The sequence below is a fragment of the Pseudorca crassidens genome, chromosome 14 (genome assembly GCF_039906515.1).
Source record: "Pseudorca crassidens isolate mPseCra1 chromosome 14, mPseCra1.hap1, whole genome shotgun sequence".
Taxonomy (NCBI): Eukaryota; Metazoa; Chordata; class Mammalia; order Artiodactyla; family Delphinidae; genus Pseudorca; species Pseudorca crassidens.
This window is the reverse complement of record NC_090309.1, coordinates 53,327,205-53,354,537: the sequence shown is the minus strand read 5'-3', so window position 1 is coordinate 53,354,537 and position 27,333 is coordinate 53,327,205. Positions and strand designations below refer to the sequence as shown.

At 49.2% G+C, this 27,333-nt stretch overlaps 1 long non-coding RNA gene across 1 annotated transcript; it reads right to left on the bottom strand.

Moving 5' to 3' along the window:
- Nucleotides 1-290: 290 nt before the first annotated feature.
- LOC137205202 (uncharacterized) lies at nt 291-27,216 on the bottom strand. Its single transcript, XR_010934041.1, has 4 exons — nt 27,066-27,216; nt 12,523-12,711; nt 8,282-8,363; nt 291-3,645 (listed from the first exon to the last, which is right to left on the bottom strand). It is a non-coding gene; the product is annotated as an uncharacterized lncRNA (long non-coding RNA).
- Between the last annotated feature and the right edge of the window lie 117 nt (nt 27,217-27,333).

The window sequence follows — 27,333 nt, the reverse complement described above, 5'->3', positions numbered from 1 at the left end:
ACTCAGCAGTCAAGGTGAATTAAATTCCTATTCCTTGTCTCATGCGGTCACAGGCATCTCAGTTTTTCAGGAAACATTAAGTGACAAAGAAAAAGAAATGTGAAGCCAAGGTCAGCTAGAGGCTCATTTACAAGCAAGAGTTGGCCTGACCTGGCATGTCCGTGTCTCAAATCCTTTTGATCTCTGACCACTCAAGGAATGGACCAGTGGCCCTTCCTTAAATCACACTTACTCATCCATGACTTGTTTCGATCCAACGGAGACTGGAAATTAACCGTTTTGCTTTTACACATGGTCCTGTGTGTATGCAAAATGAAGAAGCCCTTATCCACTGAACATGTTCTTAAATAAGGTTCTGATAATAGCTACCAAAATATATTTATGTTTGCTTGTTTTTTATTTTATTGAAGAATAGTTGTTTTACAATGTTGTGTTAGTGTCTGGTGTACAGCAGAGTGATTCAGTTTTATATATATATGTACATATTCTTTTTCATATTCTTTTCCATTATGGTTTATTACAGGATATTGAATATAGTTCCCTATGCTATACAGCAGGATCTTGTTTTATCTATTTTATACATAGTAATTTGTATTTGCTAATCTCAATCTCCTAATTTATCCCAGCCCCACCCCCTTTCCCATTTGGTAACCATAAGTTTGTTTTCTATGTCTGTCTTTTTTTTTTTTACAAATAAGTTCATTTGTGTCATATTTTAGATTCCACATACAAGTGATATCATATGGTATTTATCTTTCTCTTTCTGATTTACTTCACTTGGTATGATAATCCCTAGGTCCATCCATGTTGCTGCAAATGGCATTATTTCAATCTTTTTGATGGTTGAGTAGTATTCCATTGTGTATGTATACCACATCTTTATCCATTCATCTGTCAATGGACGTTTAGGTTGTTTCAGTGTCTTGGCTATTGTGAATAGTGCTGCTGTGGACATAGGGGTGCATGTGTCTTTTCGAATTATAGTTTTGTCCGGATATATGCCCAGGAGTGGGATTGCTGGATCATACGGTAGTTTCTATTTTTAGTTTTTTAGGGAACCTCCATACTGTTCTCCATAGTGGCTGCACCAATTTACATTCCCACCAACAGTGTAGGAGGGCTCCCTTTTCTCCACACCCTCTCTAGCGTTTGTTATTTGTGGACTTTTTGGTGATGGCCATTCTGACCAGAGTGAGGTGGTACCTCACTGTAGTTTTGATTTGCATTTCTCTAATGGTTAGCGATGTTGAGCATCTTTTCATTACCAAAATATATTTAAAGATCTTTATCAGGCCGCTAAGACTGTAGTGTTTTGGGTATGGTGAAGTAGCTTCTCCGAGAAAACAACAAGAAAGATCTTTACTCTAAGGATGAGCAAACACGTTCATGGAAAGTGGGCATGAAATAGCTACAGAACATACTTGTCATCTCCTAATGCCAGGAAAACCGTCTAATGTATTTGTTAGGACGGTGTCATGGAGTAGCCTTTTCCTCTCTAAGATAAGGAGGGTTTTTTTGTGTGTTACATCAGACCTAGAAGTTTTTCTCTTACTGTCAAAACATCACAGGCGCTTAGACCCCTCTCACCACCACAGTGTAGCTCTGAGAATGCTCAGAGTAAAGGAGGAAGGTTCACTGAGGGTCCCAGGGGTCCTAGGGAAGCATGGGGCATGTGAGATGCCATTTCCAGACAGAGCAGACATCCTTTGCTCCGTAAAGCAGTCTCTGAAGGAGTCAGCCTGGCTCTAGTTCTGACATTGCGGGGAGAAGAGCCTGCCAAGCTACCTCAGTTGCCTCAAGGCGACTGACTAGACTGGTCTGAAGAGACACCAATTTTGGCAGAAACATTTAGGGATCAGCTGCACCGCTTGCGCTGGGCAGTCCACCAGGCGAGCCATGCCCGCACTCCCTTCCAGAAGGACTGTAGCAGGACAGTGGCACTCACATGACCTCATGTAAACATTCAGTCGTATCTCTAGAGACCATGAGGTCCCAGCTCTCTAAGGCCCCAGGCCTGTGGCTGTGATGTCCAAGGCTAGGTTCCGTCTACTCTTCTAAATCAAGACTCTCTCATTCTGATCCATCTTGGAGTCTTTAATGGAGAAAAGTGTTTTTTTTGTTTTGTTTTGTTTTGCGGTACACGGGCCTCTCACTGTTGTGGCCTCTCCCGTTGCGGAGCACAGGCTCTGGACGCGCAGGCTCAGCGGCCATGGCTCACGGGCCCAGCCGCTCTGCGGCATGTGGGATCTTCCCGGTCAGGGGCACGAGCCCGTGTCCCCTGCATCAGCAGGCGGACTCTCAACCCCTGCGCCACCAGGGAAGCCCCCGAGAAAAGTGTCTTCACTCATCTAATCCCAGGCCTCTGTCTCCTTGGAAAAGTAAGGTGCTATCCCCAACCACAAGAGAAAGCCATTGTAAGATCTCAAAACACATGTCTGGGCAGCACTGAAGGAGAAGGATAATTATCAGCTCTGGGGAAATAAATGCAGCAGGCTCTTCCCACGGATTCCGGGGTGGTGTTCTGCCCAGACCTCCCTCTTTCCTCTTGCTCTTTGGTGGATGGCATGGGAATGAACAGAGCTGCTCTAGGCTTTGCTGCTGGGACTTTTCCTTCAGCAATGGAAAATGCACCAGATTTGGAGATGGGAGACATGGAAACTAGCCCCAACTCACCCTTCACTAGCTGTGTACCTGGGGCAGATCCCTTAACCTCTCTGAGCCTGCTTCCTGCCTAAGCCTGCCTTCCCTTCCTCACAGGGGTGAGGTGGAGGACAGGTGAGATGTGTGGGGAAGAGCTTGGGGAGTTCCAGAACTCTCTGTCCTAATATCAACGGTCATAACGGTCATAACCCTGTTTCGGGACGTGGCACAAGATCTCTGCAGGACCTGGAAGACACAACAGAGTTGAGTGATCCCTCCTGACCACTGGGGTGCCCTGGAGACAGACATTGCAAGGCCTGACTCCCTCGATGCATCCTTTGAACCTCTCAAACGTGCAGCCTCTCAGAGCAGGGCTGTGGAAGGGGACGGATGGTGGATACAGTGACGGGAATGGATTCCTCCTGTAACTGGCCACTGACACAGAACGCAGAAAGTCAGCTTGCAGAATTAATGAAGACCTCAGGGAAAAGCAAGAGTTGGGATGAAATGCCGGCCTCATGCTGAGTCGAGTGTGATCAGTGAACTGGAGTCTGTGGCTGGTTTGAACTGACCACACTCCCTCCTCAGCTGCCCAGAGCTTCCACCTACATGACGAGCTCTCAGGAAAGGCTTGCTGTCAGTCACTTCCTCTTTGATGCAAATGGCAGCCGCTTGGCCCTTCTTCAGGTGTCTGCTCTCCTACTGCAGAGTGGGCAGTCTTGGCCCCGGGTTAAGGGCTATCAGCTCCTGACTTGCAGGTTGGAGAGGTTTTTTAGGGGCAGGAGATCTCCCTGGTGTCCCTGAAATTCCTTACTTTCTCCATCTTGGGGTCAGGCTGACCTTGGAGAACCCTGAGATCTGGGCCACGAGATGTCTTGGGGATGATTTTCAACTTTCAAATGAAAGAAGCAGGTCTGGAGAGGGTCTGCAGTCTGATCTAGATGGGACGCTTGGGGCTCCTTTGACAACTCCAAGCATCACCGCCCAGCTGGTTTGCTCCGCTGTCTGTAAAAACAGGCACTTTTATTAGAATGGAGCCTCCTCAAGGTCAAAGGCCTTTGCAGAAGGGATACCGGGAGTCCAGACATACCAGGGATGAGTCCAGGGATAGCAGGAGAGCCCCGAGGGAGCATGATTTCAGGAGCTGGGAAGGAAGTCTCTCCTCCTCACCACCCATTATTAAAAAAAAAGTTGTAATTTGATCCTTGGACTGCAGCTAAAATGCAAAATCCCCTGGGAAGGTTACAGTACTTTAGTTACTGGTAATTTGTCTTCCCCTGTGAATGAGCTCTAGACCTACTCTTGGAAATCTTTATTGGAGCAAAGCAGGTGGGCCCTGGAGGATACTGAAGGCCCGGAACTAACAGCTATGGAGTGAGTGCCAGAAGCCAGGTACTGTTAGACACTGAGGTGGTTCTCTCTTGTTGGTCTCACAATAATTAGGCAGGATGGGTCTTATCCCCATTGTATAGATGAGGAAATTGAGGCCCAGCAAGCCATTTGTCTAAGGTCAGTCAGCCAGTAGCCGACACAGCTGGCACTGGAAACCAGGTAAGTCTGGCCCCGAAGCTGTGAGGCTCTCTCTGCCCCCCACTCCTTCCCCAGCTCAGAGGGGAAGGGTGGGGACCCAGACACCTTAATGCACAACCCCAGAACTTCAAGGAATTGAAGTCCTATTCCAGGCCACCGTGTGCTCTACGTGGTGGTTAGTGCTCTGAGTCTAAAGGAAGAAATCCTAGAGCAGTGGTTCTCAAATCTGCACTGTGTGTTAGAGAGCTTGTTGAGACACAGATGGCTGGGCCCCATCCCCAGAGTTCCTGACTCAGTAGGTCTGGAGTGAAACCTGAGATGTGCAGCTAAAACAATTTCTGGATGCTGGTGATGATGCTGGTCTGGGAACCACGCTTTGCAAACCACTGACCTAGTGTGTGTCTCAGGGAGTTCCTCTCTGGCTGAGGGCAGGATGTGCACTGGTAAACAAGCACAGAGCTTTATTAGATGGGGGTGAGGAGAGACTGCTGTGATAGAGACGCAACAATAAAGCTATGGCTTAAAGAACATAGACGTTTCTCCCTTAGTGACAATCTGCAGTGGATATTGTAGGGCAGCACCCAGATCCCGCCTTCAAGACTAAGGTACCACCTCCCCAGTGCTTGGGGGCTGGGGTGCGGAGTTGTTGAGGGCTCATAGCTGAGTCCATCTCTGAGAATTGCCCTTGGCGAAAGGAGCTGCCTCACCCAAGTTACGGCCCTTGCGCAGGCAGCCTGCGTCCCAAAAAGACTGGTAGATATGGAGAACGAAGGTCCCACCCTTTTGTCTCCATCTGGGACAACTCTGAAGGGCCATCCTAGACCCAGAGCTCCCCGCTGGATCAGTTGAGGACCCTCGTCCAACTTCACTGCAATTCAACTTCTGCTCTTGCACCTGGCTGGTGCCGTTCCTGAGTGGTGTAGCCTAGTACACCTCTGGGACCGTCTGTTCCAAGTGAGCTGACCTAAGACACAGTGTAAAGAGAGCTTTCCTGGTTGGTGGGTAGCTTGGCCATGCTCAGAGGCCCGGGTTCTCTTCATCTCATTTCTTTGCCATCCCTTTGGCTTTGCCCTTGGCTGAAGCCAGGCTGCAGGTTCCTCTGTGCTCCAATTTGTGGAAATTGGAAACAGAATGTAGAGGAGGCCCAGTTTGCCAATGACACTGGCATGGATGTGGCACACATCACGCACACAAGTTTCTCAAACTCAGTCACATGGCTGTGCACTCCCGCAGGGAGGCTGGCAAGCAGCGGGAGCTGGCCAACCACTCCAGGCTATAGCTCCTACTCTGGAAGAAGAGGAAAAGAGAGGATGGTGGATGTCCAGGGGTCTCCATGGCAACCTCTGAATATGAATTTGTGTGGCCCCAAGCTCCATGTGCCACAAAGGTCTGCAGCTGGAATAGCAAACGTGAGCCATTTACTGGGCACAGAGATCCGTAAAGCATTGCTATTCACAAGGAGGAAAGCCCCCGTGGCTACCCGAGATGCTGCTCACCACGGGTCAGCATAAAAAGCTACGCTGTTGATTTTGCCCACTATCTACAGTGCAGGTATAACTCTAGGCATTTCTCTGAAAAAGTTTAGCGGGTGTAAGTGAGATAAAGTGACCTGATAGAGATAACCTTCAATAGGCTCGATAAAAAGACAATCATTCCCAAGCTTCACTTTGTCATTATTAGCCACAGATAACTTGTAAAATACCTTCCTTTTGATCACGACACAGGTGATTGCCTGCTTTTACCTGTCCCCTCCTCGTCCCAGGGTGGGGGACACAGAGGATGGGCTTGACTGTGCTCAGATGAGGAACTGGTTTATTGCCCCTGGATGGGGCACGCTGTCCTCAGTGGTCCCAAGAAGTCTTGTCAATAGACCTGGAGCCCAGGGTGGCATCATGCTGACCCTGCCATTCCCCCCACCGTCCCTTACCCAGCTTAGAGTCCCTGGTCCATCTTATCAAGGCTTTGTTGCAATTACCCTTAACTTCCTTGCCTCCCCCCCTACTCTGTTAAACCCCAGTTCCTCCCCGCTGTGCTGGAGAAGCTGAGAGCTGCTGTAGAAGAGCTTGTGTCTGGGCTGCGTGGCCTCTTTCTCTTTATGACCCCAAACCTCACGTGTGCACTGGACACCAGCAGGCCATCGTCACACGGCTTCCTAGGGGAGCCCTGTCCTGCCTGCCCTCACACCCATGTTCCCTCTCTACCTCATCCTTCATGGAGAAAACAAAGCATTAGGGGGAAACTCCTTCACTGACCTGTCCCCAGTCCCCCCACTGCCCACCTGCCCCTCCCTCCTGTCACAACGGAAGACCCTTCCCTGTTCCTATCTGAGGCCAAACCTTAGATAGGAACTTCTTGGTCTGTAAATCCTACCCCCCAAACTCTGGTGTTTCTATCTTCAGCCCTGCCTTCTCCCCGAGATGCAGGGTCCACGTCAAGCGTCTCCACTTGGTGTCCAGTGGGCAGACGAGGGTCTGAAGCGGGAGACACAAAGCCAGACCAGTCTGGCCGCTGCTGGGGTCAGTCACAGAGGACAGTGCCCTCCCCGCAAGCCTGTTAGAGAAGACATTGCTGAGTTGGGAAGATCAGTGAGGGGAAGAAGCCTTGAGAGGTCGTTGCCACCAGGAGGGAGATTCCGACCTGACCCTCCGGTGTCAGTCGCCGCAGGGTAGCCTGTAGCCTGGAGAGGTTGGGCAAGGGCCTCGTCCAGCTCCGCTCCCAGAAGGCTGTGTCAGCGCTGCCCTGTGGCCTCTGAGATGAGCCACCTCACTGGGGGGCTTTCAGGGCCGGCCTCTTCCTGGGCGGGTGAGGTGGGAGGCCAGGCTTGAGTCCCTGTACTGCTCCGTCTCAGGGGGTGTCGGGGGGATTTGCCAATAACCTTTGTCCCGGTGCTGCTTCTGGAGAAGGGGACCAGAGTGGTGAGGTGGGAGGCCCCCTGCTACCTGCCTGGGGGATCTGGGAGCTCTGGGTTCCCAGCTGTCCACAGACGCACCTCATGAGGGAGCTGCCTGGCGTGGGGTGCGGGGACAGGCTGTTTGTTTACCCTGTGCACTGACCCAGCCCCTCTCCAACTCCCCACTCTTTCCAAGCAGCCTGTTCCTTGGCCAGCATCCGGGAGCCAGTTTATTCAGACCCTGAGGTTTGTTTTGTTAAGGATTTTTCAACGTATTAAGAAATGTGCAAAGAGCTTTGTCATCACTTTCCCCTTTCAGATTTGTGTGAGCGACTGGATCGGGAAGTCCCTGCCTGCCTCTTGCCCTAGCAGGCCCCCAGGGGTAGCTGGGTGTCCCAGGGGCAGGGAGTGGGGTCTGAGACCCCTTCAAGCCATTCCTCTGGCCACATATCCTGCCTGGGCTGTAATGAGCTGAGCCAGCAGGAGGGGACCGGGGGGGTGGGGGCGCGGGGACACTTCTCTCTGTTCTGTTTCATCACTCCCTGTTCTACAGGGACTGTTAAGTGTCCAGAAAGCAGAGCCCGGGATTTTGGGGCCCCCTGGCACCCTGGGTGCACTACAGGACACAAGGAGGACTTGAGTCATGACGATCACTGAGAAGGGAAGGCGACGCGTCCGTCTACACCATCTCAGCAGGTCTGTTTTCCACCCCCCGCCTCCAATGTGCCTCTGACACAGGTGCAGGGCACGAGCCAGAGTTCGCTAGGGCCTGTCCTGAGCACTCTTCTCCTGGCTGTGGACAGGATGTTTGACGTTGCTCTGAGCTGAGCTCAGGCACTGAAGAGAGACGCTCATCTCAAGATGGGTTTACAGGTTATGATGGGTTCACTTGTGTCCCCCCAAAATGATACGTTGAAGGCCTAACTCCCAGTACCTCAAAACGTGACCTTATTTGGAAACAGGGTTGTTGCTGATGTGATGAGTTCAGATGAGGTCAGACTGGAGTAGGGTGGACCCCTGACCCAATATGACCTGTGTCCTTATAAGAAGAGGACAGAGCCACTCGGGCAGGAGACCCTCACGTGACAATGGAGGCAGAGACTGGAGTGATGCACCTGCAAGCCAAGGAATGCCGAGGGCTGCCCGCAAACCCCAGGAGCTAGAAGAGGAAGGAAGGATTCTCCCCGACAGGTTTCCGAGAGAGCAGGACCCAGGCAGTACCTTGGTTTCAGACTTCTGGACTCCACAGCTGTGAGACAGTGCACCCTGGTTGTCCTCTGCCGCCCAGTTTGTTACAGCAGCCCTAGGAAACAAAGACAGCGGTGAAAGCCACCTCAGTCCAGAGCACACATTTAAAGAGCAGTGACATCGTCTGTGTCCTGCCAGTCTATCGTGCCGGTATGACCCATCCATCAGTCATCCTCCCCAAATCTGTCCCACTCATTGCTCCACTCCCAGAGGCCCTAGATGTGGTGCGATCACAATCAGGGTGAGTGGGTCCTGTGTGACAAGCCCCACTGGGATCTCGGGCAGAGGTCAGGGCTGGGGTCAGGGGCTGGGGTCACGTCTGCTGCAAAGCCTCCTGAGGGGCCACTCCTGGGAAATCTACAAGACACGTTTTCTCCCTGAGTCCAGTGTGGTCCAAATGAATGCCTCAGCCAAACAGAAATTATCACACGTCACGAATCTTCAGAATCAACTGGAGGATACTCGATGTCCTGAATGTTAAATTTGTGAGTGCTGTAGGTGTGGCAAAGAGTGAGGGGTCCCCGTGCCATTCCAGCACGTGTCCAGTGGCCCTGGGTGTGCAGCCCTGTCTCCTGGGCCGTGTACCATGCGTGGGGACTCTGCTGCGCTTCTCTCACGCTCACCACCAACTCTGAGAAAACTCAGCTCTCCTAAAATGGCACCTGGCCAATCTGAGAAAAAATTCAAGTCTTCAGTAATAACAATAAGCTGCATTTGTTTGCCTCCTAAACTCTGTTCCAGGTACCATCCCATTCCACCTTCACAACAGGCAGATGTGGCCTTTTATCCCCTTGTTGTAGATGAGGACACAGAGACTCAGAGAGGTTGAGGACTTGACCCAAGGTCACACAGCTGGTGATGGGCCAAACTGGAACTTGAGCCCCACTCTGTTTGACTCCAAAGCCCTGACTTTCTCCACTGGGTCCTGATGGGGACTCACTCCACCCTCCTCACAGAACAGCTGCCTACTTTCCAACAGGAACCTTTTAGAAAACCATAACCCTTAGGAATTTCAGGCACCGTGACACGCAGCAGTTGGAAAATGTTGGTGCAGCAAGTCCTTCTGGGGCAGCCTTTATGCCTATGAATTCAGAAAAGTCTCGACGCTTAGTCCTGGGTCTATTTTTAGCCCCTTTCACCCTTGCCAGGCATGGCCTGAAGTTCTATTGGCCGCCCTGAGCAGAGCTGCCAGGAAGATTGAACTCTACTTATTAAAATGTTCGTGGCATTTGAGACGAGGAGCTTTTCCCAGTTAATTCTAATCTGTCAGTATTCATTTTTTCCTTTGAAGCCCAAATAGCAACGTATCACCTCCCTAAACAAGGGCCAGCATTGACTTTGAGCCCTTCTTTGGGTTAGAGTCATGGGAGGTGCGAGAATCAGGAAGCTGGGGCTTGTGCTCATGTGTGTAGGGGAAAGATCATGGGGTTACATAAATTATATGGCATCTATTCCATGGAAAGCAGTGCAGCTATTAAAATGCCAATGTATTTATCAATATGAAAAGTCATTTGTAATACATTGCAGAGTAAAAAGAAGGAGTTACAAAACTGTGTGTAGCATAACCCATTTTGTATCTAAAAATATATCTACACCCAAAAATTACCAGGAAGGCATATTCTGAAATAGTTATAATTGTTATTTCTGGGTGCTGAGATTATGGATAATTTTCTTTTCTTTTGTCCACTTATCTGTTTTTTCTTCTAATCTCGCCCCACCCCAGTTCAACATGTATATGTTTAAATGTAAACACAACAAATGTACTGATATATGTGGAACCTTAACAGCAAACCTTGTGCCTGAATTTCAGTGGATAATGGTCCCTCTCAAATCAGGTCACAGTAAACTTAGGTTTGAATGAATTTCTATTCAGGCCCATATTCCATTCATTTTTTAACCTAGTTTTCTATTTTGAAAAACTTAAAGCCCACAGAAAAGTTGCAAGAATGGTACAGTCAGCACCCCAAGTCCTTCACCTAGATGGACTGATTGATTGCATTTTCGCCACATTTGCTTTATTTCTGTATGTTGTTATATGCATTTCTAACACCCCAACATCTGACACTGTTTTCTGTGAATGAATGAATGGCTGCAGTAGCAGGAAGGTCAGTCCTCAATGAGCAAGGTGGCTTGTGCAGCAGGTGCTACCTGAAGTGCAGCTGGTGGCAGAGGAGAACCAGAGGCAGAGTGGCCCCCCAGGCAGAGAGCAGCATGAACAAAGCCTTGGAGGGCGGCAGCATGGAGCTTCTGCAGAGCTGACCGACAGGGAGTGGGATGGCAAGTGGAGGTGAAGCTGAACACATGAGCACTGGTGGGGGAGGACCCAAAAGGTCTCAGCTACCACCCAAGAGTATCAACGTGTAAAGGGAAGGCTTCCCTGGTGGCGCAGTGGTTGAGAGTCCGCCTGCCGATGCAGGGGACGCGGGTTCGTGCCCCGGTCCGGGAGGATCCCACGTGCCCTGGAGCGGCTGGGCCCGTGAGCCATGGCCGCTGAGCCTGCGCGTCCCGAGCCTGTGCTCCGCTACGGGAGAGGCCGCAGCAGTGAGAGGCCCGCGTACCGCAAAAAAAAAAAAAAAAAGTGTAAGGGGAGCCACTGAGGTTTTGTGTATTTTAAAGATTTCTCTGGGAACTTCTCTGGTGGTCCAGTGGTTAAGACTCTGTGCTTCCACTGCAGGTGCACGGGTTCAATCCCTGGTCAGGAAATTAAGATCCCGCATGCTGTGCAGTGTGGCCAAATATTAAAAAAAAGAAAGAAGAGATCTCTCTGCTGCAGTGATGAACATGGACTTGAGAGGTACAGGCAGAGGGAGAACCAATAGCTCTTGAGGTGACTGCCTGGGTTTGGTGAGGCAGGGAGCAATCCAGGACAACTCCAGGGTCTGGTTTGGAACGTGTGAGTAGAGACCAGTACTGTCTCTCTAGGTGGGGAGCGCAGAAGGGGGAAAAGCCAGTGGTAAGGGGTAGGGGAGGAGGGGAACTGCTGACTTCAGTTTGGGTACATTGTGGTTGAGTAGCCTGTGGGATATCCAGCTGGAATTGCCCAGCAGGCAACTGACGCTAGGTCTTGAGCTCAGCACCAAGGACAGGTCTGGAGATGGAAATTTTGGAATCCTAAGAATCAAATGTGTAGGATGACCAGCATCATGGTTGGCCTGGGACGGTCCCTGCTCGTGTCTATGCTGGAGTGTATTTATTAATAGCTCCCCCTTTTCCTCGCCTGGCCTGGACAGTAATTTATATGGTCTCCCTGAAATGTTGAGACTGGTTGCTTCCTGTCTTCACCTGATACTCACCACTCCCCGGCTTGGCCTGGCTCTGTGGGTGCTCTCTCCTGTATGTGATTAATTACTAGAGGTCTGTGTCCTCTATCCTTGGTTATTTCCCACCGTGTTTCACAGGCTACGTTTCGAGTAGACGGTGCCTAAGAAATATCTTAGCTCCATGCTGCCGCCCTCCAAGCCTTTGTTCGTGCTGCACTCTGCCTGGGGGGCCATTCTGCCTCTGGGTCTCCTCTGCTACCAGCTGTGTCTTGTGGTTGAGAGATCCACAGGTCCCCATCTACTGAGGAGAGAGAGGGTGGGAGAGGTTCTGTGGGTTACCTTGCTGGAGGCTGGTGGATTGAGATGCCCCTTTGGTCCAAGCTCCTACTAGGTATGGAATTTAGGAAACATTGGAGAGGTGAGGAAACTCTTAAAACATTCCCACCTTGCTCCTTTCCCTCGCCCCCTGCTTGGGCTACGACAGCTGGAGTGCTGATAATACCTGTCCCCCAGATGCCTCCTCAGAAGCCCCGAGGGCAGCCAGCCCTGAATGAGTCCTTCTGGGGCCCATGTGATGGGCTGATGAGAGCCATGCCCTGGACAAGCCCTGTTCCCTCCATGTGGCCTTTGCTTTAGCCAGACAGCCCCCAAATGTATCCTGAATACTTTTGCCTTTGGGACCAGGAATGCCCTTTTCCCAGGCCCTCATGCCCCCCAGCCCATGTCTAACTGTTAAACTCTACCTACCCGGGACTTCCCTGGTTGTCCAGTGGGTAAGACTTCGTGCTCCCAATGCAGGGGCCCTGGGTTTGATCCCTGGTCAGGGAACTAGATCCTGCATGCATGCCGCAACTAAGAGTCTGCATGCCGCAACTAAGAGTCTGCATGCCGCAACTAAGACCTGGTGTGACAAAAATACATAAATATTTTAAAAATAAAATCAAATCTACCTACCCTTTGGGGCTGACTCACATGTGTCCTGATGCCCCAGGAGACCGTCTTGGATCCGTCCCTGCTGGATGCAATGCTCACTTCGTCTGGAATGTCCCAGTGGCATCCACTGCCTTCCTCGTTGTTTCATCTGGGCTCTTGTCTTACTCCTTGGAAGTCAGGGTGGAGACACTTTTGCATTTTTGTATTTCTCTACAATGCCAAACATGGGAGTAATTACTTCATGATGTGTATGGAAAGTGTGTGAGTTCAATCGCTAGGAATTTAGTCTCCAGATAAGAGGGCACCGTTGAAGGTCATGAAGCAGGGAATAGAAGGATGAAAGCAGAATTTACATTTGTTCATTCATTCAACAAGTATTTCTTGACAACCTCTATGTACTAGACATTGTGGTACATAGTGGATTTAAAGAAATAACCCCTAGCTTCAAGGACCTCATTATTTAGATGTGAGAGGGAACAAGACAGATGTAAATAGTTACCAAACAATGCAATAAGTACCATAATAGTGACAAGACAGTGCATAGTGGAGTCGGGAAGTGCTTCACCAAAGAAGTAACATTTAAGCTGGGTCTTGAGGCATGCATAGGAGTTTGCCAGACATCAGGGGAAAGGGTACTGCTGATAGAGGGAATAATAAGGGCAAAGTCACTGAGCCCCAGAAATGATTGTATAGGGGACTGAAAGAAATTCAGTGCAAGGGGTGAGGGGGAAACAAGCATGTCAGGGGAGGCAGGGAGATGGAGCAGGGGAGAAGGAAAGGGGCCTGCACTGAGGCAAAGGGCAGGGTTTTAAAGAGAGGTAAGTTGTGCTAACTGTAGCAGTGAGGAGAGTGGAAGACAGGTAGTTGTGAACACGCAGCTGCTCCCCATTGTTCACCTGGGGCTGCCATGAACTCCTGGTCATGGCTGCTTTACTTTGGATTGTAGGTCCCTACAGGGAGCTGCCTGTCCCATACCCCCGAGTTGCCAGCAGCTGCTACAGATCCCGATCACCTACTCTCCTGGTGAGAGAGACCTCGGCAGGACTGGTGGGCTGAACCCTCCACCAGCAAGGAGGTACGTGTGCCCCTAGGGAGTGGGCAGATGGCAAGGACTGCCCTCCCAGCTGGGCAGCCTCGCTGGGCTGGCAGTGCCCTTTCTAGTGTGCAGGAGATGGCAGAGGCCGGCAGGCCAATGTCCGCCCTCCCGGTGTCCACACTTGGCAACCCCACCTGTCTCCAGCCAACCGTGTCCTTACAGATGAAACTGGCAGAAGGAAGAAGCTGGGCTCCGAACTGGATCCCTGAGTTTTTTTTTAAATCACAACTTTGATGTTTCCTGTTCTGTTGGCTGACGCCAGTAGTCCTTTTTTACTACCTCTTATATGCTTCCTACATACTCTTGGTCATCCTGGGTACAGGACGGTCCCCTCCCCTGACCCCCAGCACGTACCCAGTCCCTGTTCCTCTCTGGTCTGTTTGGAGAGCAGGCTGGCCTTTCTGTCTTGTTGTGAATGTTTACACGAATGGAAAATGTCAGTTTAATCTGTAAAGAAGCTCAGGTGGGAAAGTTCCCAAAGCAAACATCCGAAGGTGCAGTGTGTTTCCCCTGAGGGTGGTCCACGGGGAGAAGCTGTTGTGTCAACTCACAGCCTCACATTTATTCAGCATCCTCTGTGGGCAAGAGCCCCTGCCCTCCTGGAGATTCCAAAATAAATAGACAAATCACAGCCTGTTAAATCCCGAAGTCAATGTCACGGTGCCGTGCGAGCTCTCGGGCAGGCGCGACCGGCCCTGGGCGCAGGCAGAGAAGGTTTCGTGGAGGAAGGGCTCACTGTAAACTAGGCTGGGAACCGGGGTGGGAAATGGAGATGCTTCCAAGAGGAGGAGACATGAAGAGTGGTGAGGGCATGTCAGGCTGGAGTAATGGTCTGACCAGAAAGCTGAAAGGAGAGCTCAGGGACATAGGTGGCAGGTCTGGAGGCTGTTGGACAGACTCAGAGAGCCTTGAATGTCTGTCCAGAGAGTTAGGCCCTTCTGTGTGCAGGAGAGGAAGTGAGGCATGTGAGTGGGCACTTACATCTAGTACTAGTCTTCCTGGTGGATATTTCTGCAGCCTGGACCCGTCTGAGTTTTAAAAGATGTTGATGCTTCTTATGTGTCTCACTGGATGAACTCATTTCTAAAATCCCATTAGCTGTAAAATAACCATGTTTCTGAGGTAGGAGAGGATGGTGATGTAGTGAAGGAAAAACTCTTCCTCTACCCTTATAGGTTCAGTTTCCAGAGCCTGTTCATTAAAATGACAACAGACATTAACAGGAAGAAAATGTTTAATTTATGTGCATCATGCGTGCATGTGGAAGTGCTCAGTGCTGAGTAACTCAAAAGGGTGGTTAGGGGCTTCCCTGGTGGCACAGTGGTTGAGAATCTGCCTGCTAATGCAGGGGACACGGACTCGAGCCCTGGTCTGGGAGGATCCCACATGCCGCGGAGCAACTAGGTCCGTGAGCCACAACTACTGAGCCTGCGCGTCTGGAGCCTGTGCTCCGCAAAAAGAGAGGCCACCATAGTGAGAGGCCCGCGCGCCGCGATGAAGAGTGGCCCCCGCTTGCCACAACTAGAGAAAGCCCTCGCACAGAAACGAAGACCCAACACAGCCAAAAATAAATTAATTAATTTAAAAAAAGAAAAAGGTGGTTAGAATTGAGGGTTTATATACCTAATTTAGTAGAAGAATGGAAGGGAGAGAAAAGGCTCTCATGGGGAGAACAAATGGGTTTCTTTAGGAAAGACAAATGGGCTTTTTAGGAGAATAAATGGGAGATGAGAGAATCTGTGATAATGTTTGTCTGTACAGGTATGAGTGGACTTTACCTCTTCTTCAGGGCCAGAAGTGCCCCAGAGAGAGTTAATAGATTGGCAAATTATGGTGAATTTGCTCTTGGTCTCTCTCTTAGAAGCAGACCCATCCCAAAGAGGGAATTCATGGCGGTCCTGATTTCTCAAAATTTCTGCTTTTAGTCAGATAGGGGAAGCTCTGGGAAGGCTTCTTTCTGCATCTGTTGAATCTCAACTGTCTACAGCTGAAAATAATCGTTATACCAATTCTGGGGTTCTGAGTTACTCCCCATGGTGAAAGGGGTAACATGCAGGAATTCCTGGCCAGTCGGAGCTAACTTGCACAACCAGAGGAAACCAGTGACTGAAGCTTCATTCTCACTGTGTAGACCACTCATCTGAATCCCTGGGGTTCAAAACAAAACTGATGCTGGGGAGGGGGGAGACTTTTTTGGGATTGAATGATCCAGATAATTGCAGCGATGGTGATGCCCTCCCAGCATGCCCTGGGGCAGTGGGAGCACATTAGTCACGGGTTGGGTGAGGAGAGGCGGTTGAGGAACAGGGAATAAATAAAAGCGGTGAGCAGTCTTGTCTCCAACAGGCCTGCAAGGGCGGGCTGTCGGTTGAGGGTGGCTGCCAGCCTCCCAAGCAGGGAGACATGAATCACACCCTGAGACGCTGACCTGCCAGCACCCGGCCTCTCTAGGAGGAGGAGGGGGGAGGCAGGTGCTGGTGATTCCAGATGCCAGGCTTGGCCTCTTGCCGTAGCCTTGGGCTTGAGATCTTTGTCATCCCTCATCAGCAGCCTTTGCAAAGCTACGTGACTGACTGGCCTCTGTTCACAGTTCTTCTGCCGCTCTTTATCCTTAAACCATCAGAAGCTCTACTTCTGACCGTCAGAGCTAGAGCCACCCAGTCATTGTTCTGGCCATAAACAGAGCATTCGTACCTTTGGAGCTGCCCCTTGGGACTATTCTCTCTTTGCGACGGTGGGGGCTGGTTTGTGAAGATGGGAGGGAGGAATGACTTGTGTTACTGTCTTCACAGCAGCCTGCTCTTCCCCAAGGTTTCAGTCTGCTCTCATTCCCTTCCCCTGTGTGACCCTTAGCCCGTACAGGAGGTCTTCTGGCCAGAGAGGTGGTCTTTTCTAATGTTCTGAGAAGAACATCCAGGCCCTCACCCTGGAAAGGTAGCACCTGAAAAGCTGCTCGTTGCTGGCTGGCATTTCCAGACACCATGTCCTGAAAGAAGGGCCAGGACCGCTCCAGCTGAGGACAGACACTTCCCTCTGGGACCCACTTTCAAGGAGCCGGAGGCCAGAATCAGAGTCTCCTCCTGCCCTTCCCCATCTTCCCGGTACTGAGTACTGGAGTTAGTGCCCCTTTTTATCTCCACTCTGTGTTCTGCGGCCTCCTAGGTCACAACCTTACCCCCGCCCAGCCCCGCCCCCTCTCCCTCACGTAGGTCTGTGCCTACCGCCTGCTCTATGCCTGGCCTCAGGTGGGTCTAGAGCTTAGGGCCAGTGTCACAGGCTTTAGCCTTGCTGGGGGCAGCCCGGGTGGGAGCTGAAGTTGGGAGTCTCCTGGCAACCTCGGCAGAGAAGGGCTGAATCTGAAGTAGCTGAAGGCCAATATTCTGCCCGTGTGAGGGATTTTTATTCCCAGGGGTCCTGCTGGACCACTAGGGTGGCCTTGTTAGGCGAGCTGAAAGTTCATCTTTTTTTTCACAACTGGATGTTTACCGTGTCTATGTACTTGCCTTTTAAAAATGTCATCATCTAGATGAGATTTATTTTATTTTATGTCCGGTCTTCCTTTTTATCTTTTAAGTGGGAAATGGAGAGCATGTGAGGGAGCAATTGAGGGGCTTGCTCCAAACAAGGGACACGAGATCCCTTCCCCCAGTTTGCCCCTGCACGTTCCTTCCACAGCTCCAGAGCAGAGCTCGTATTCCAGCCACAGATGGACCCCTTGACCTTGAACCAGGCAAGGCTGACAGCCCTGTGACAGGTGCGGCTACTGTGAACTAACACGGAGACATCTCAGAGCAGAGACCACCCTCCTTCTCAGAGCAGAGGAGAGCTGGAAGGAGACAGGATGCTTCACATCCACAGCTTCTGGTGTACTAAACACCCAGATCTCCCCTGGGATAGGAAAAAGCCGCCGTTTCACTGAGGGTGGGCCCCTTGGTGAGCTGCCTCCATTCCAGCCTTGAGATGATAATTGATAATTTGAGATTTTCGCTAGGGTTGGTTGGAGATTCTCGCTATGCAATATGGCAGTCATAGCCATGTGAAGTTATTTAAACCTACATTTACATAAATCAAAGTTTAAAAATCAGTTCCTGTTGCACTAGCCACGTTTCAAGTTCTCCATAGCCACATGTAGCTAGTGGCCACCTCATTGCACAGCACAGATACAGAACATGTCCGTCATCACGGAACGTTCTCTTGGAGAGCACTGCAGGTGTCTGGGAGAGATGCTTGACAGAATTGATCAAATCCCTTTTACATGGACCTGTCCATTCCGTCGACGTTGCATCCATGCTTCTTTGACCTTTTGGTGGACCTCCAGAGGCTTCATTCCCACTGTTGACTCCCCTAAGCTTCTTTCTCAATCCAGAGACCTGGCTGCCCTGGCCTTGTGAGGCCTCCGTTCTAGAAAGAGCAGGTAGCATGCCTCTGATACAGGCTGGTGAGGCAACCCCCAGGCATTCCCAGGATCAACTAACGACCTGACGTGTACGGCCCAAATGAATACCACTCTGTGTCTGGCAGTGACAGTTCTCACTAGGCTGTCCTTCTGTCTCACTGCTAGTTAGTAACTGAATGGATGACGAAACCCATCAGACACTCCTACGTCCGAGGATATTATTCCTGGTTCCTCAATGTCACCCCTCCCTTCCCCCAAGCATTGCCATCTCCCCAAATAAAAATGTCTGTTACTATCCTAGGTACAGCCTGCCAAACTCCTGTATTAGAATTACTTGGTGGGAGGGGCTTGTTTAAAATGCAGATTTCTTGGCCCTGCACCAAGCCAGTGGAATCAGGATCTCTGCAGGGAGGGGGCGTGGGTACTGAACCTGGGAACCACTGCCAGTGAGGAAGTAGCTCAGGAACCATCCTTGGAGTCCCTGGAAACTAGAAATCAACCCCCTTTGTATTCTGGGGTCTCTGGTACATTGCAGACCACACCACCCCAGGGGCTGAAAGCTGGGTGGTGGGAGCTGCTGGTGGTAGTGGGATGACCAATGTTTCCCACACCCTCTTGTTTCTCCCCCTGCCCATCCCCCATGCACACACACAGGTGAGTATGCACATGCACAGGCACACTACTCGCCCATAAGGTCTGCTGGGTAACTAACAGACCTTAAGAAAATCCTGTTCCAGGCCCTGCCTGTGAGGCAGGAAGGAGTTCTGGGCCTTCTCTCACAGGCCCTACCGCGTTGGACCCCCAGGAACTGAGCCTTCAGGGCCTGCCTTGGAGAGACCTTCTTTCTTTTCTCTAAATCAGGGTTTCATGACCTTAGCCCTGCCCCACTTTGGTGAACATAAAACTCTCTCTGGGATTCTAATGGGCCATTGTGTCCCCTCTTCTTGTCCCTCCAAAATATCCTGTAGTTTGTGTTATAAAAATAAGGTTTCCCCCTTGCTTCCCAAACGTAAATTATATGTACATAACACCTAACAGCATGAAGATATAGCTCATTACTGGTAAGAAAGTCACACCGCTAGAGCAGTTGCTCTAGCATGAGCATGCTCCAGAATCCCTGTGGGGCTTGTTAAACCCATCGCCAGGCCCCGCCCCCAGAGGCTCGATTCAGGAGGTCTGGGGTGGTGCCCAAGAATTTGCATTGCTAACAAGCTTCCAGGTGATACTGCTGCTGGGTGGTGGAACCACACTTTGAGAAGCGCCGCTCTAGAAAGACTGTCCTCATACTCCCTCCCTTGAGCCCAAGGAAAGGCCAAGCCTTTCTTTAAAACACTAAGATCATCATATGGTCTGGTCTTTCTCTGGTCTCCCTCCGTCTTCAGATTGGAGTGTCTAAAAGACAGATCAACCCTGGTCTCAATAACACTGATGGCCTTTCCCGGGGAGTCTTTGCAGTGTTATTAGACCAAGTCTCTGTCCCTGCAAAGACTCCATCCGCATGGGGTAGCTGTGAAGAAAGGAAAGGAAGTGAGGAATGAAGAACACTTTCTTGCCAAAGTTATACTGAGCACAGGTTTCCAAACACCACATCCAGGAGTCTGGGGTGTGTGTGGTATGGTGTGTGTGTGTGTGTGTGTGTGTGTGTGTGTGTGTGTGCGCGCGCGCGTGAGTGCACGCGTGCATGTGTGTACACATGTGTGCACACACGTTTATTGTTCCTTATCTATAAGTTGTCGTAACCACAGCAGAAAACTCACATGGTGAATCTAAACGGCACTGGTGGAGAATACAGGCCTCCTGTTCCAGCCAGGACTTGGAACAATTGCTCTGCTTGCGTATTTATTTGGGCCTTGGCATCTCAGCAGTGAAAAAGTTTGTGGAGTAAATGAGGAAAAGATGGAGAACTTTTCTGCTCTGTGTTTATAGGTTTTGGCTTTTCCCGAACAATCCATCTTGAGGTCTCGCTATCAAGCAGGCAAGCAGCCCGCTGATGGTCTTGTTAGAAGTTTTCCACTATTTACTTTTTGCCCAGGGAAACAAGCTAGTTCTCTGCCACTGAGGCTGTCAGGCAGTAACGGAGTGCCTGAGCTCACTCCGTTGTTTATGGGGTTTTCTCTGAATCTCCAGCCCTTTCCCACAGATGGGAAAATCAATGGAAAATCCCTCAGCAACAGCCCTGAGTGGCCCGTCTGTCCTCAGCTGTCCCCTAGTCGCTCTTTGTTTAGTGTCTCTCACATTGATCAGCTAGTCTCTTTCCCCTCTGGGCTGCTCAGTCTCACCTGGACATTTACACCCAGTTGAAGGAACTTTGAGAGGAGGCCTTACATGCATGCCTTCCCAGGAAGGACACAGGGAACTTGGAGGATGTCATCTAGAGGAGGGTCCTCGGGGGACATCACCCCGTCTTCAAATATCCAAGCAGCTACAAGGCAGAAACATCTTGATCTTGCTTCCTGCACTCCAAAGGGAAGTCCCAAGTTGTCAGTCAGGCTCTTTGCTGGGGTTTCCTGTCCCTTGGAGCTTTTCTCTCTCTCCCCCTCCCTCTCTAGGAAATCTCACTTCTTCTTAGAGCTTTAAATGTCATCTGTAGGCTGATGACTCCCCAAAGTATATCCCTGGCCCAGATCACTTTTCGAAAATGTAAACTTATATATTCAACAGCTGACACACATCTCCACTTGATATCTCCCTGACATTTCCAACGTAAAGTGTGCAAAAGCGAACCCTTGATCGGCACCCCTAACCCAAATCTCGTCCTCCCACAGTTCTCCCCGTCTCGGTAAATGGTACCAGCCTCCGCCTAGTTGTCAAGTCAGGGATCTGGGAGTCATTTTTGGCACTTCCTTCTCATTCATACGCCACATCCAATCCATCACCGACTCATTGGGACTGCTACAGGCGTTCCAACTGGTCTTTCCTGCTTTCCCATCGCCTGCCTCTAATCAATCCACCCTCCCACACAACACCCAGGGAGACATCTGAAAACTCCACATCAGATCATGGCGTCCCCCAGCTTAAAACACTTGTGTGGCATCCGAGGCAGTTAGAATAAAGCCCAGGCTCCTTCTAAGACCTGCAGGGCCCTGCGTGATCGGGCCCCACCTCCCCGTTCACCTCATCTGGTGCTACCCTCTCCATCACCAGGCACTTGAGCCACGCTGACCTCTTATAGCTCCTCGCATGCACCAGGCTCTTTCCTGATCCCTCTGCTTTGGCTGGCCTTCCCCCAGGGTCTCCCGCTCCACTCCCCTCAATCTTTCAGTTCTCATCTTACACACCACCTTTCCAAAGAAGCCATCTATTTTAGTTATCCAGCGCTGCGTAACAAATCGTCCTCAAACCTAGTAGCTTGAAACAACCGTCTTCTTATTTCTCACTGTGTGGTGAGGGGTCTCAGGCTTAGTGGGGTAATCCCTGTGCTGGTCTTGCTTGGGGCTCTCTCTCTCTTTCTCTCTCTCTCTCTCTCTTTTTATTTTTTTTTTTTGCATGATGCAATCTCGTTTTTTTTTTTGTTTGTTTGTTTGTTTGGTGAAGTCATAACACATTTATGTGCCAATGTGTATGCATATATACATATATATGCATTTATACATGCTTGTATATGATTACGTGTAAGTGGAGAAAAATACAGATGACACACTCTAGGTTGTTCACATATGTTAATTCAGAATAAGACTAACTGGGAAAAGACTGTTTTTTTGTTTTAAAGAGGCCACGGTCACACAGCAGCTGGGGCTGAAACATTCAACATGGTTTCATTCACATGTCTGGCGCCTTGGCAGGAACATCTCAGTGGGCACACTGGGATGGCTGGGCCTTTCTGTATCATCCCAGGGGTTTGCGCTCTCCATATGGTCTTTCCAGGGGAACGGCCAGGGTAATTTGGGCCTGGAATGATCCCCCTAAAAGCCTTTATAGAATAGAGAGTGGTGGATATGTATATTTGTTAGTGTGACTAAATGGTTCCCAGGAATCATGGTGTCATATAGTAGAAAAGAGCAGGACTTTGGAGGCTAAAATTCAAATCCCACCTCTGATTCTTGCGTATTAATTAAGGCTCTTTTTGTTGCAGCAATAGACACGGATTGTGGCTAGCTTAAGCCAAAAGGGGAATTTGTTGGAAGGATCACACGGCAGGGCTGACAACCACGACTCAGCTGTAGAAGTCAGTGGCCTTTCTCCAGAGTGCAGCTACTAACCTGTCTCGACCTCAGTGATTCCTTATCTTTGTGTCTCTCATTCTTTAATTTCAAGTCTCATGTCTCTCAAGATTCTGTTTGACCCACTGTGGTTTCAGTATCACATTCCTGGTCAATCAATCATCTAGGGCCAGAGGACAGTCACATGGTACAGACAAGGCTGCTGGGGCCCCCTGAGAATGGGGTGCATGGCCAGAGAAGGAAATCAGTGGGAGGCAGTTGGGGACCCTAAGAGGGGTCAGTGATGCTCGGTCAAGTTTCTGGGAAGCCTCGGTTTTCCTCACAAACAAGGTAGGGTAATCTGCTTCTCAAAACAATGTCCAGGAACTTCCTTGGCAGTCCAGTTTATTAAGACTCTGTGCTCCCAATGCAGGGGTTGCGGGTTCAACCTCTGGTCAGGGAACTATGATCCCACATGCTGGGGATCATAAAAAAAAAAAAAAGAAAAGAAAAAGAAAAAAATTAAAACAAAACAAAACAGGGACTTCCCTGGTGGTCCAGTGGTTAAGAATCCGCCTTCCAATGCAGGGGGCGCAGGTTCGATCCCTGGTTGGGGAACTAAGATCCCACATACCGCGGGACAACTAAGCCCACACCACAACTACTGAGCCTGTGCGCTCGAAAGCCAGTGCGCCACAACTCGAGAGAAGTCCGCACGCCATAACGAAGAGTACCACCGTGAAAGATCCTGCATGCCGCAACGAAGATCCCACGTGGCACAACTAAGACCCTATGCAGCCAAAAAAAAGAAAGAAAGAAAGAAAGAAAATAAATAATAAAATAAAATAAAGTAGATATTTTTTTAAACAGAGCCTATGCATTCCTAATTGTAATGAATATCGCCCGTATCCCGCTCCACGTTGCCCTTACCGATTATAGACACTCCCACCACAGGGAATGGTGTCCCTAAGTCAGTGTTTTATCAAACTTTTTTTTTTTTTAATAATTCATTTGATGAAAACTGTTCTCTTATGTAGTTTTTTTTTTTTTAAATACATTTATTTATTTATTTTTGGCTACATTGGGTCCTCATTGCTGCGAACAGGCTTTCTCTGGTTGCAGCGAACAGGGGCTACTCTTCGTTGCGGCGCACGGGCTTTTCATTGGGGTGGCTTCTCTTGTTGTGGAGCATGGGCTCTAGGCGCGCAGGCTTCAGTAGTTGTGGCATGTGGGCTCAGTAGTTGTGGCTCGTGAGCTCTAGAGCACAGGCTCAGTAGTTGTGGCGCACAGGCTTAGTTGCTCCACGGCATGTGGGATCTTTCCAGACCAGGGCTCTACCCTGTGTCCCCTGCATCGGTAGGCAGATTCTTAACCATTGCGCCACCAGGGAAGTCCCTCTTATGTAGTTTTTTTTGTTTTCATTTTGTTTGTTTGTTTGTTTTGCGGGCCACGGGCCTCTCACTGCTGTGGCCTCTCCCGTTGTGGAGCACAGGCTCTGGATGCGCAGGCCCAGCAGCCATGGCTCATGGGCCCAGCCGCTCCGCGGCATGTGGGATCTTCCCGGACCGGGGCACAAACCCGTGTCCCCTGCATCGGCAGACAGACTTCCAACCACTGCGCCACCAGGGAAACCCCCTCTTATGTAGTTTTAATTTGCATTTCTGTTATCGTGAGTGAGTCTGAACATCTTTCAGAGAGACTCAGAAGCCAGCTGTATTGTCCTTTCCTTGGGTGGTTGGTGCACACTCTTTACGCATGTTTTTATTGGTTACTGTTCTTTTATTATTGTTATTAATTTTTATTTAGGACCTCTACAATGATGGAAATTAGCCCTAAATGAGTAGTAAATATTTTTTCCAACTTGTCACTTGACTTTTTAAAGATGGTTTTCGTATAGTTTTTATTATTATGTAGGCACATTTATGAGTCTTTTTTAGAGCTTTTTTGGTTTTGCCTTACACCGACAAAGGATTATTCAAAACTCTTTCCCTGTGGTTTCTTCTAGTATGTTTTTAACTTTTAGTTATTTGTACATTTCTATATTAGACACATTTGAAACTTATCCTGATCCAACTTCGTTTTTTTCCCCAACTTCATTTATTGAATAATTCCTTTTCCCCCACTGGTTTGAAATGCTGCCTTTACTGTACACTGAATTTCTCCAAGTACTGGTGTCTATGTGTGGGGTTTCTGTTCTGGCCCATGGGTCTGCTGCAAGCACTCTCTGGAGACACAGCTGGAGAGAGCCCTCTCTTGTTTCTCACTTGAGTCTCTGGCCCCTCCTTCTCTGCCTGCTTTTCTGGCTCTTCCTTCTCTCCCCTCCTCTGTTTCATGGCACCCATCCTGTGCTATCCTAGTACATTTTCCCTTCTCTCTGCCAAACAGAACTCATCTAGCTTCACAGCTTTAAGTATCAGCTGTGCATTGATGGTATATGGCGTTATTTCTCTGGCCCGGATCTCTCCTCTAAACTCCAGACCCATGTAGCCAGCTGTCTCCTCAGTCTCCACTTGGAGGCTTCATCTGAATTTCAAACTTAACATTTCTGAATTCAAGGTCCTTATCTTTCCCAGAACCTGCTTCTCCCACAACGTTTCCCACTCAAGAAACAGCAGCTCCATTTTTTCTATAACTCAAGTCAAAAATCTTCAAGTCTTGACTTCTCTCTTCTCTACATCCACTCTATCAAGACCTGTCAGCTCCAGAATCCCATCAGCTCCCACCACCTCCAGCACTGCCCATCATCCCTCACCTGAGTTATGGCAATGGCTTCCTCACCAATCTTTCTATGACAGCCCTGATTCCACCCTGCTCTCCAAGACTATTCTCCCTTCAGCAGCCAGAGTGATGCTTTTAAAATGTAGTCATATCCTGTTCTCTGCTCATAACTTTCCAGTGGCTCCCAAAGTCCCACAGAAGTCTCCGAGATCCACCTAATCTGGCCCCCAGCTACCTCTCAGAACTTTATTCTCTTCTGTGCACCCACCTGCTTGCTGAACTCCAGCCACACTGGTCCCCCTTCTGTTCCTTGACTAAACCAAGAGGACTCCTGCCTCAGGGCCTTACCACATGCGTTTCCTCTACTTAAAATGCTCTTTCTCCAGCTACACCTGAGGCTCTCTCCTTCACCTCCTCCATGTCTGTACTCAAATGCCACCTTCTTGGAAGGTCTTCCCTGACATCTTTATATAAAACAGAAATCCTACCCTGTACCCTGACTTTCTATTCTCTTACCCTGTACTTACCAACCTTGAAATATTATATACTTGTTTGTGCGTCCATTTATTGTCTATCTACTCTTGCTAACACGAAAGCCCCCGCAAGGGCAGAAACTTATTATTTTCTTTTCTGACACTCTTTTGCATCTAGAAGGGGCATATACTAAGTACTCCATAGATACTTGTTGACTAAAAGAATGAATGAATGAATCTGTTATGCTCTAGTAGCACATTTTATTTATTGTTGCTTTATAATACCTATTTTTCATTTAATCCAAGATGCCATTGATTGTAAAGTCCACCACTAATTTACGTACTGCTGTCAAACCATAACACAATGCTTTCTTACCACTTAAAACTTTAATTTATACTTATGGAAAGAGCACTTTTAGACTTACGTGGACACAGAAGTTTATCATATATCACACTTGGACATATATAAGAAAGAAAATTCGTATGAGCGAAATAAACTGACTAAAGTGGTTCTAAAAGGTCTTCACATTCATATTTTGATTCTGACCATTGATGTCCTTGTTTTTCCAACCAATATTGTCCTCTGTGCCTCCAAGAGTCCCACTTTGATGATGCAGCATTTCTTAAAAGAATACCCCACTACCGTCTTCAGGATTTTCTTCCAAGTCGCTGACAATCTTGACCAGTGTTTTTGTGTATGGACAGGTGCTGACAGTTACCTCCTGACTGTACCTCAATGAGACACCTCAATTTCAGAGATGTTAAATTGCAAAAACAACGACAAACAGAGAGCAGAATCAATGAATTATGGTACTTATCTAGTAGGACAAATTCCCCCACTTCCTCTTCTTGTCCAACTTTTTTTCTAAGTATTCTCATTTTTTCTTGATGAATAAAGTTAGGAAATCTTATTTATACAAATAAATGACAATATATGACAAATAAATGATAATAGCACAAATAGAACCAGATCTAATAACTTGGTTAATTATTTTATGCATTGGTTGTAAGGGCCGTTTGTATTAGAGTGGAATCAACACATACTGGGTAGTCACTCCCACCCCATGTTCTTGGCAGACACGCCAATTCATCAAGGTTCTATTTTTCACGGATCCCAGAGGAGGCCTTAAAGTCCTTTTCAACAAAGCATTCCAGGCAGCCGTTAGCAGTAGATTAGAGTCTGTACATAGATGAAGTTCCTGTCAAGCCAACAGTCACCCAGGGCATGTGGAGGTGAAAGGGCAAAAAAGTCTAAATCTGTTATCATTTCTTCAACAAGACAAGATATGCATTCTAAATACCACTACCTCTCCTTTGGGAAAAAATTGTGTCCCTGGATGAGTTGCAGGCTATTTAAAGACTTCCGCATTGCACCTCCAGGCCAGCTGAGTTCAGAGCCCCAGATCGGACCACCCATGAATGGAGTTTTATAAGACTGCCTTGGGCAAATCTGACAGGCCAGCAGCTATGTTTAGTTTTGAAGGGTTCCCTTTTCCCACCCTCAGGTATTGGGCAGTTTCCACCTAGGATCCCTAATTCATACTCAAGAGTCAATCACTGCTAGCCCCCGGGGACCAACACCTTGGTCTAAGTTGTGTTTTTGAATCACCTGGGCATCCTGCTACAATACAGGCTCTGGCTGGCTGGGCCTGGGGTTGGGCTGGGAGGTGCTGGTTAGCTCAGGCTGCCGTAACAGAACACCACAGACTGAGCGGCTCAAACAACAGAAATTTATTTCTTACGGTTCTGGGGGCTGAGGAGTCCAAGTTCAAGGTGCCAGCAGGGTAGGTTTCATTCTGAGGCCCCTTCTCTGTGCTTGTATGCTGCCACCATCTCGCCGTGGTGTGCTCACATGACCCCTTCCTGTGAGCGCAGAGAGGCAGCGCTCTGGTGTCCCTTCTGGTAAGGACAATAGTCCTACTGAATCAGGCTCCACCCTTATGTCCTCATTTAACCTTTCTTTTTTGGCCTCACTGCGCTTGGTATGCTAGATCTTAGTTCCCCGACCAG